Consider the following 11,721-nt stretch of genomic DNA (forward strand, 5'->3'; position numbering starts at 1 on the left):
TCCAGTAGATTAAAATGTATATTAAATATTATAAATATTCTTTCATTAATTAAAGTATCTCACTTTCAGATTCATTTTAAGTTTTCAAAACATAATTTTGCATTTGTTAATAGATTAATTTTCTGTTATGTCTGAAATATTTGCAGACGCATTGATGTGGGCAGGAAGGCATGTCGGAAATGAAAATGAGTTCCCGCGCACATGCAATGGGTCACAGCTTATTTTTGTAGCCTTTTCCCACTGTTGAGGTGAAAGTAGAAGATGAGCCTTTAAAAGCAGAATAAAAAGTCAGTAAAACACAATGCAATTGGCTGGCAGAATTTATGGGAGAAGGTCTTCCTCGGCCTCTGGGGGATACAATGAACAGGCCCAGCTCAGCACCGCACTGCCTGAAGATCTCATGCTGAGCCTCTGCTCTTAGGAGGTGGAGAGATTTTTTTGGGGGGGGGATGAATAAGAAGATTTATGAAAAGGTTGAAATAAATGAGTGCACAGTACATTGAATTCTAGCACAATCTATCTACATGGAACTATGTAACAATCACTCATCAGTGTTCAAAAGAACAATTAATGGTCGAAGAAGCAGAAAAATCTGCCCATTTGTAAAAATGTATTTTGATAGACCGATCTACACAATGCAGCTCACATACTAATTACAGCACTCAATCTTTAATGTCAATGGAAGGAAATACATTCATGACAAAGCGGGCTATCATTCCTTTCTTATCGCAAAACGTCAACTGCATGTCACCTCGTATTCCCCTGGGTTTTTATTACGGCTCCTGGGGATCAAACTGTCTGGAAGACCATAAAGGTGATGGCAGTGTTTATGAGAACTGATTTTCAATCAGGCAAACGCGACAGAGTGACTTTCCTCTTGAGCACAATTCAGCCCTTCACACGCGGAGTGCTAATTGCAGCTCATCGGCAGAGGAAGGCTGTTTTCACGCACTCTCCCTCTAGGTGTATTTTCTGCATTTGTGACGTTTGCCATTTTGGATCAATTAACCATTCATCACTCAAAGAGGCAGTAGAGCACTATAAGATAAAGTTACTGTTGGACAATGTCATTTCCCTCAGGCAAGGTTTAACTGTGCGTTTGTGCCTGACAAGGTTAAATATTTTGTACATCAGTGAAAAGAAGATATTTGGATCCGTCTGTGGTTTAGTCAATGTTGAGATTTAAGAGAAGAAAGTGAGCAACACACCACACAGGACACATCCACTGTAAACCCACTCACACAGCCAACCTGTCACAGTTATTTGCCTTCATTAAAGTTCCTTGCCGTCCCACCCAGCCCCGACACATTCAACCCTTCTTCCTCTCGTCATTTTCATCAAAACATTGCAAATGAGGTCCTGAGCTCAATTAATGATCCTGCAGCCCCTCCTCAACTGTACCCCTATTAATCACCAAACACACCACACTGCAGGGCCGGGCCTCAGGAACCTTTCTGTCTGGGTGTCCATACATTACAACACCCAATTGTCCTCGCCTACACACACCCATGCACACACACACATACACACACACGTGCAGGACTGCCATTCTTGTGCCTCAATGTACTGTCAAGTGCTATGTTGATTTTAATATTTTGCTGGTTGTATTTAGGATTTTCAATGGGCTGGCACATAATCTCTGGAACAGTTCAGACTAGAAACGTTGAAATAATTCCTACATAGTCCTAAAGTCCTACATCTCCTCATTGGCTTTCAATTCAAGATGAGTTTGAGACCTTGATAGGTATATTCTTTTATTTTCATATTTAAAGACTTATCAGCAATTTTGTCCACATACTGTGTAAATTACCTTTGACTTAATTTGACTTAATGTATCTGGAGAATCACAGTTGGGCATATGTTAGGGTCTAGCTTATGTCCTGTGGACAGCCTGCTGAGGATGATCGCACACGCACAGGATAAAACAAAGAATTCCACTAGATCAAGCGGCGATTGTCCAATCATACCTCAAACATCACACCTAAGCATGGCAGACCAGTAAAGCTTTTGATTTCTTTGGATCCCAAAATAGAGCGTATGAAACAAAATATCAGCTTGTATAAAGGTAATTTGTCTTTGTTTGTCTGCAAATAAGGAGAGTTTATGTTTATCTGCTCAAACTAAGCTGCAAACATAAGCATGTTCGGATAACTGGCTCACTATCTACAGATGTAACCTGACTTCACCCGACAGCAATATTAAGTGAGAAAAAAAACAGTTCTTAACTAAAAAAAGATCAGATATATGTTTATACTACAGCAAATCCAGCCAAACGTATTGTTAGAGGTTACTCATCATCATAAAATCATTTTCCCTTGAGTAACGTTTTCTCTTAAAAAATACAAACATCAAGGCATATCTAACCACCGTAATTCCTGTTCCTGTTATTCTCTTGTAAGCTCTCAAATCTTCCAAGTCATCGTTGAGCGGGTAACGTTTTGTTTACATTCGCCTACTTAATACTTTTACACAGGCTACTAGCTCTACCCTGCAATACAGAACAAATTCTGCTGCAATGTAAAAGCTTGACAGTTGGAGGTCACGGCTCAGCAAAGGGACGAGTGACCAACTCTTCCAACAGGAAAAGACCCAAGTTTGCCCTTATTCCCCTCTGACCCTTTCTTCTTTAAATGCATTAAAATAATTGTAGGTGTATTAGCAACAATCCAGTGAACAGCAGATTCAAATGTTTTGGATATTTGACTGGAAAAACCAAGAAAACTAGAAAAAGGAACCTTAGAATATTTTGTAAAAGGCCTCTTTAACTGTAAAGTATGTCCATAGAAACTGTCCAAGTTTCTATTGTCATACAAGTGTCCCCATTTCAAGGTAACTGATGTGACAACAATTGCTGAGATTAGACCTGATATTGGCCTAATTGGTCGATAATTATTTATTATCCCCTAACTTCCTTTTGGTCTTCTGGTCTGCTTTTAATGGAAGGAGATAGTACAACAGCTTGAGAGGCAGGGGCAGCTCGCTTAATTATAATAAATTTGTGGCTCTTATCTGTCCTTAGTCAACCTTGGCAATTTTTACTGCACTCCTTTTACTGCTCACTCCTCCCAGGCACAGAAAACACCCATCTTCGTGTCAAATATCTGCTTATAACACAAGACAAAGCCCTATCTACAGGCAGCTGTGAGCGTGCTAAGAGAGCAAATGACTCAGCGCCTCAGTACAGCACAGCTTGGACTCTGATGCATTGGATCGCTCAGCATTCGGGAGACGGCGGACTCATTATGTGAATGGACTTGTTTAAAATATATCTTGATAATACACAACACATCTGGAATATCAACAGACTGCGCACTCACGACAGCTGAATTCCTATAGACCACAATGATACACATCAATAAGCTTTTTCTTGCGGTGTTAAGAGACGATACCTGCATCTCTCACTTGTTATGACTACTAAGCAACAATATGCCAAATATGGAGCTGTTGTCTCAAAGGCTGCCGAAGGAGCAAGGAAATAATAATATCCCCGCAGCGACAGAGTGGAGGGCAGTGGGGCTGGAACACCGGACCAACACACGGAAAAAAAGAACACAGCAAAAACACCATTGAAAATTCATAAGTGGCCTATGTTCTTATCTCCTGCTGGTGGAGTCATAGTAAAAACAACTCATGGTTTCCTACAGTGACACTGTACAGTGTGCACCTAGAGCACTCGCACTGTATGAGTAGAGACATGGTTTAGGCTTTTTGGATTCATATACAGCTCACATATTTTTACCATGTAATTCCTCACAGAATAAGAATGCAGATAGCCTATAAGACAACTGCAAACACGTATTGTCAGTGTGCCAAAATGGCATATATCCAGGATGGCTCCATTCTGGATAGTGGGAGGAAGTGGACAGATGCGTTATCCATCCTTTATAAACAGTCTCGTAAAGTTGTCTGTGAAGTTATCAACTGGCTATATCTGACCAAAACAACCCCAGTGTGCACCTTATCTGGTCACTGAGAGGATGCTAGTGAAGAAGTGGTGAAGAACGCAGGGTGATAACACCAGCCAGTCACAAAACCAACCAGGTTACACTGATATGTAGCTACTGTAATGTTTTTTTTAGTGTAGACACTGGGTCAGAGTGATACTTGATAAGACCATACGCATGGTGCAATAACAGTTATTATAGTTTTAGTTATTGTTGTTGCAGTCCAAGAAAATCAATAAAAGAAGGGTTGTCGATGTCTGATCCTGAGAAACTGATTGAAGCTTGGAGCAGTGCAGTTTACTACTAAAGACATGTTGCATTTCTTTTAAAAAATAGCTTAATTCACTGTGACTTTACTGTGACTGACCAGTTCTTGTATCACTGCATATCTTAGGCAATGTTTGACATAAAAATGTAGATATCTAAATAGTCCATAATTGTAAATTCATGAATATGAATTTTATTCAGTGTTGCTACGTTGAGAACACGACGTCCTCCAATAGTTGAAACCTTGGAATTTGGTTTTACGCTCACATTCATTCTTTTTCTAATAAAGTTTCTTGACTCCACAGGAAAGGCAATTAACAGAAAAGCAGTGGTGTGCACATTTCCAGTGCCCCAAAAATCATCATTTGCACATCAAACAGCCTCCGCCTTCATCTCGGCCAATTTCCATATAATACCACAAAGGTGCATCAATGTCAAATAGAAGTCTTCATTCCATCTACGGTATGTCTCATCTGCTGGGATGCTGAGGTAGGTGCACCTGAAATACACAGAGCTCTGAGTAAAATCAAAGAATAAGGGGTCAAGTGAGGAGTAAAACTGTTTCTGAAATCATAAAGGAATGTGTGCTATAGAGCGCCCAGACATTTTTGTAATCATGTTGAATTATCACAGAGAGGAAGGCTGTTTTCACGTATCTAGAGTTTCTTATCATCAGGATCCAGGCTCTGTTTCATAGACTGTGCTCAGGATTGGGGCGAAATCAAATTGAAATCAATGTCCACCAAAGCGGAAGAACGGGGAGGTCGGACCTCTCGGCAAGAACCAATTGAAAAAGTCACCCACAATTCAAAGAAATTGACACATTCGGATAACACGTTATTAAAGAACTGTCACAATTAATAAAAAGAAATGCTTCTCATTGTTCAAGCTTTGGAACAAGAGAAGCAAAGTTTTGCAAGTTCTTGTACCCAAATGCAGGAAAAGCTTTGTTGCCATTATATGTAGTGATCTTAAGTGGAAGACTGTGACTATGAGCAGTTGGTAATAATTCTGTTATCAGTGTACGGACATGTAACATGTGAAAAACTTGTAATTCACGTATGCAGCAGAATTGATGTAATCGTAACTGAATGAAAAAAAAATCTCCATATAAAGTTCAAGATTTACTACAGTTCTTAAAAAAGATACAAACAATATCTATAATTATCTACACCTTGCAGGTTCACAAGGAGGCTGGAGCGTATCCCAGCTGACATTGGGCGAGAAGCATTGGATAGGTCGCCAGCATATCACAGGGCCAACCCACTCATTTACACCTACACAGTCAATTTTGAGTCTCCAATTAACCTCACACCAATCTGCATGTCTTTGGAGTGTGGGAGGAAGCTGGAGTACCAGCAGAGTACACGTGAACACGGGGAGAACATGCAAACTCCACGCAGAAACCCCCCAAAGGAATCTGGATTCGAACCAGGAATACAAACAACTTATCATGTATCATTTTGTAAGCATTTCATGGAGTGAATCTTGAATTCTGAGACAGTATATACCAGTGGCAAAAGTAGAAGATGAATCCGATTGAAAATATAATACATTTGATAGTCTACTCCACTGAAATCTTGGTAACTGATAACCTGGTTATAGCACTCAGCTAGGAGACATCTGTTTAGATTGTGTGTGAGAGACACACAATCTAAACAGATGTCTCCATCTGTCAGTCTAACAGGAAAAGGTTTCTTACACTTTACTCATCCAGCTAGCGTAACACACTAGTTTAGCTACATGCATTATTCATGCATTTTCTCTCCTCGGAAGGACACATTAAATATTTGTTAACTTATAAAAGCATCATGCAACGCTCTGCACCTCAGGACTATTAATTTTCCAAACGCGCTTCATTGTAAAGCTCCATCTGCTGCGCCACTGGTCCTATTAAGGCAAAGAAGAAAAGCCCGAATATTCGAGAGGAACAGTTTAACTTGAAAGATGGGGGAGAACACAAGGGAGAGGCTCTATATCCACAAATAAATAAGTCACTCTCAGACAACTATTGCAGCATCTGAGCTGCCACTGATGTTGTACATTGGCAGGAAGTGCACAACAAAAGGAGACATGTGGCTTTGATTTTTATACTTTCAGTTTAGTGGCTCTGTTCATTTCTTGTGGACAAAACAATGAATTTTGTTAAAATCAAATTAAAAATCACAGTGTTTGTTTTGTTATGTCGAAACTGGGAACATGTTTTCCTCAAATTCAACAATCTCAGGAATAACAGCAGGGTGAGCACTGCATTCCTTATTGTTTTAATTCCTATTCTTTAAATAGTCCCAATAAATCATCTTTAATCACTAAACACCCCATGTTAGGATCCCATGTTTCATTCTATGCATGCAGATAGGCTAATTACATTGTTTTACTAATAGGATTTGGTTCTTTTCTGCAGTGATTAATTAGGTTCAATGTTGCTTCATAGAAACAATATTGTATCACAGATAATATCAATGTCATGTTCAGACACAAACACAATTCTATCACACACAGTTCTGTGTGTTTGTTTTTTGTGTATGAGGCCAGAATACTCAGAACACATAGCGCTCTGAAACACGTTTTTCTACTCATTCATTCATTCATTCTCTATCTGCCCCAGCCTCATCAATTGTCTCTACAAAACATGGTTCAGTGATAATTTAATTCAACCCTTGCAATGATTTGATATTTATGGGAAACCATACTTGGCAAACTGTGATGTTGCTGTGCAGAGTTGGTGGTATTTAAAATACTGAAAAATAAAAAAGATCAGGAGAAGAAAGCATTATGCAAGGCTTCAAGCTAGAGTCTGAAGGCAGGTTGGCCACTGTACTGTAACTATAGATCTTCTACTCATTTTGCAAAAAGTAACCTATCAAGGACAGTTGTTGAAAAGCAACAGTAATAGAATTCATAACCAACAAATATTTTGAATATATACAGTGTAAATTAACATGATTACAGTAATTCCCGTCATGATTACAGGCTACTTAGCACCTGATTAGTTCATTAAAATGCAGCTAGTGTAATAGCTAGTTCACATCTACCATGTAAACTGCAGTAGTGCCAAATATGCAGGATTATAAATCTTAACTTTTTTGTCCCTTGAACTACTTCCAAATTAGTTTGATAGCAACAGGGGCCATGCACAACACAACCTTTTAGCCAGAGTTAGCTATAACCCATTTGCATCTGCAGTCTCTAGGCAGGATAATATAAACTAATGCAGCACAATTCAATACTAAGGACACAAGTGACAAAATGTACTACTGCTCTACAAACACATTTTGCATGTGAATATGTAGAATTTGTAGGCAAGGGACAATAATGGGGCTGGTTAATGTTTCTAGATTGACTTATCACGTTTGAGCAGGCTCTGGTTGCCTGCAGGTAAACAGTCTGTGTGGAGAGCAAAGGAGGTGGAACACATCGACTGAAATGCATCGGCTATTGGTTTTCAGATTTATCTGCATTGATATGCAGATAGCTGTTGGTAGAGTATTAGCCAAAATGTTGTCTGAACAACAAACACCCACAAAAAGTATCACTGTTTGTGTTTTGTGTGGAGGAATGTTCAATTCATGTGATAAGCCCCAAAATATTGGCATTTACCTCCCAGAGCCAATGGGCTCCGAGATTGAAATTGACTAGTTGTACATCAGATATTAGAATATAACAATTTCAAAAAAATCGCCTGAATTTTCTACTTTTCATCTATGCAGTTATCATTTCTGGCACCTGAAGCTAAAAAACTGTTTTAAACCTGAACCTATCTGAATAATCAGCCCTGGTTGTCAGGATTTGTGAGGCAGATGGACCCAGATGCAGAGTTTGAACTAAAGTATTTTTAATAAACAGTCTTTAACAGAAAAATAAGAATAAACGCAGGAATCTCAAAGTGTAAAACTGAAGAAACAAAAGCACAAAGAAAACACAGGAGGCTTACACAGGTGAACAGGACTGGAGCTCAGGAGACACGGGATACAGAAACACAGGAGGACAGGACATCACAGCACTTAGACAACGACGATAGACAACAATCCGACAAGGACAAAGGAAAGCACAGAGGCTTAAATACAGACACAGGGAAGGCAGGGGCAATGGGACACAGGTGTAACACATGAGGACTGGTGCAGACAATCACAGACAGGAAGTAAAACTAGACACAAGAACCCAGACTACAAAATAAAACAGGAAACAGAACCCGGAGTGTGAAACATGAAACACAGGGATGTAAACAGAAAACACCTCTTCAAAAAGAGGTGGAACCCAAACCCTTACACTGGTTTGGTTTGACATGATGAGTAAGACAAATCTTTCATACAATCTTCATCCATTTTTATTTGTTTGACTCCTGATTGTGTGCCAGGATCTAAAAATACAAATATACTTTCTCTTACCAAGGACTTTAAAAAGGCAACACACAGTGAGCAGCAGCAGGAAGTAAGTTCTGCTGATTCGATCAAGCTGACAGTCATTCACTTTCAAAATTGCAAATAATTGTCAACTACAATAAATATTTTTCAAAACTTTAATGGGATATTTAGTGCTGTACGCAATACGCTGCTTTGTACAGCAGCGTATTGCATTCACTTGAGAATGCAATACAAAATAAAACAATTTTATTTTTAGTTAAAGCCAGTGAGTTGGTGATGTAATTGTTCAGAATTTGGTTAAATTTGTTTGACAAATGGTTTTGATTGCACTGCATAACCAAGAGGTGAGCTGCTTTGTTCCATACACCCACTTAAAATCTTGAAGCTTAAGAGGAAATGTGTTAAAAGCCGGCTCTGACATGCTCCTTCTTTGAGTCTAAAACTGCTCTTCTCGTCTGAAGTTTCTCCTCAGGACACAATCAAAGCCCCTGTTACATTTCAAATCTTGAAAAATTCCTCTGGTTTCAGTAGATGAGCCACTGCATTGTGAAGTCATTTAACACTCCAGCTCCTTTCCTCCTGGCATAATTAACACATCCAATGTGTCCCTAATCAAGCAATCTGGATACGCCCATTAGTAACATGTAAAAAAATACATAAACAATGAGAATATCATCACCCTTTTTTGATCAAATTTGATGGGATATCAATTTCCATCTCCCTGTTAATTGAAAATGTTGCAGAGATAAAAAAAATGCAATATATTCTATGCCCACAAGACATGATTATCCTCATGATTGAGCGTATCAGAAATACACATCAAGATGGGGAAGCTGACTTCAGAAATGTCAGATGATCATCCTGCGCATTGTCAAGACAGAAATAGGGCGCGGAGGATTTCAACAAGCTATTAATGTGATGTCTGGTCCGTCATTGTGCCATAAAAAGTCCACGGCACACAAAGAAGAAAGGCCACTAAACAAACAGGGCCGGCTGAGATTAGAGGACTGGTGGAGGCTGCCCAGAGGCTCATTAAAGCAGCCCCTCTCTCTCTCTCTCTCTCTCTCTCCCTCTCCCTCTCTCTCTCTCTCTCTCTCTCTTCTTAAAAGCAGCTCCACTGGCAGAGGCGCCAATAGAAACTCCAAACTGACAGAATATTTCATTAGGAGCCTTGAATATTTCATTTGAATACACATCTTCGGATGCGTTTCCTCTTTCCCTCTCATACATCGAGAATTAGGCGCTGCGACAATTAAACACACTAATCTGCATATGAAGAGGAGCCTGTAAAATCTGTGCACGGTGAATGAAATCCTCGCCTGCATTTTGAACAGGTTTAAACGAGGGATTTAAATAATGCGCGCTCCACACATTCTCAGGCCCGGGTGTAGCGGCGAGGCCCATCAGTGGCTCGTCAACGCAGCTCACAGCGCTCGTTAAGGCCGAGGCTACTCCTCACCCCGAGTCTGGCGTTCTGCGGCCCATAGAAACCGGCGAGCAGCTCTGCCGGCCCGTCTGCCGTGGCGTCACCATGGCAACCGCTCTCTTGTTCACAACAACTCGTTTTTTTTCTCCCTCTGGAGCTAAATTTCCTGAAGGCTGGTTCCAAGCTGACAGCTCGCCGTCCAATTGGTGCTAAAGCACTTCAAGTTGACAGTGTGAAAGTGTCATGTCTTGATCCCCCCTCCCTCTGGGGAAAAAAAAAGAAAGCGGTAAAATGAAAATAATTCAGGACAGCTGTGTAATCACCACTTTAGAACTGATTAATGCACCAATGATGATTAATGCATTCATAGAATGCACTGAAACTATTCTCCTGAAATGGGAACTGTTATATCTTTGCAGCCTTTTAGTTTTGTCTTGCTGCACAATGTCAGATCCCACATTCATAATTCGATCAAAGGCTTTCAGACAAACTAATCAGATTATATTCTTGTAGTTTATAATGAAAGTCCTAAAAAGTCTAAATGATCTACCTTAAAACCTAAAATGTCGGGAGAATCCTTTTGGCATTAAGTTTAGACCAGAAAGAAGACTTCTCAAAGAAAGAGGACTATCTTCTGTTGTCTACTTGAGGTATAAAACAAGTGGTTTATTCAGTGGTAGAAAGAAAATATTATATCTGAACACATACTGTAGTACAGTGATAAACCCCTCATATGCATCAAAAAGCATGAGGCAGAATCTTTCCTACACAAATGCTGTTTAAATAATGAGCAAACAGAAATTAAGATGTGCCACAGTGCTCATTTTAGGTCTTTTCATTAAATATATGAAAAAGAAATGTTAGTGTTGTAGCCACTGCAGGCTGTCTAATGCAGAGGCTTTAACTTATTACTAAGGTTTTTTTGTCTGCCACAGTGACTGTCCCCACCTGCTCCCCTAGCATAAGTTCACTGTGTGTGCGTGTGTGTGCGCGTGCGTGTGCGTGATATCTTACTCTTCTCACACTGCCATTGCTGAGCGAGTTATTTTGCCCTCCTGTACCTTCTCTGCTCTGTTCGCGTTTAGGGACTTTTACAGTGCGTACCTATCGTCCCCGCTCTCCCACAGCAGCAGGTATGTGTTACGTGAGTAGAGTGTAATTTGTTCACTCTGACCATTTGGATTTGGAGCCACAGAAGCCACAGAAAAGTGTTTTATTTCATCTTTAAAGTAGTTAATGGCAGATGTGCCCATTCCATTGATTTAGATTCATAAAATAAAACACAATTGTTGATAAGATGGCAATCTGCATAAGAAATAATCATCTGCTTATAGTGATTAATTTGACCAAGACATATCTGATCACAATAAACAGTTTCTACTTCATCAGCGGCATAAACAGGCAGCTATAATTCAATTTAACAGAGATGCATTTAACAGCCATTTACTGTAGTGACCTAGTTTAAATCCTTAATTTATTTTTTCTTTCTTGTTTAATAGCTTGAATATTTTTTTACTTTGGCGTAATTTGTCTCAGGTGGGTACCAGACCCCCCCAAAAAACTGTATTATGATCACTTTCTTTTCTACGTTTCGTACTCTGATCCACTTCTAGTCTGTATCTCCCTCCCTCAATTAATTTTCCTCTCTTCGCTGTCTCAGTGGACTGTTACTATATCCGGCATTCACTGTTCAAGCTGCACACGACAATTAGACTGACAT

Source organism: Hippoglossus hippoglossus, chromosome 3 (genome assembly GCF_009819705.1).
Source record: "Hippoglossus hippoglossus isolate fHipHip1 chromosome 3, fHipHip1.pri, whole genome shotgun sequence".
Taxonomy (NCBI): Eukaryota; Metazoa; Chordata; class Actinopteri; order Pleuronectiformes; family Pleuronectidae; genus Hippoglossus; species Hippoglossus hippoglossus.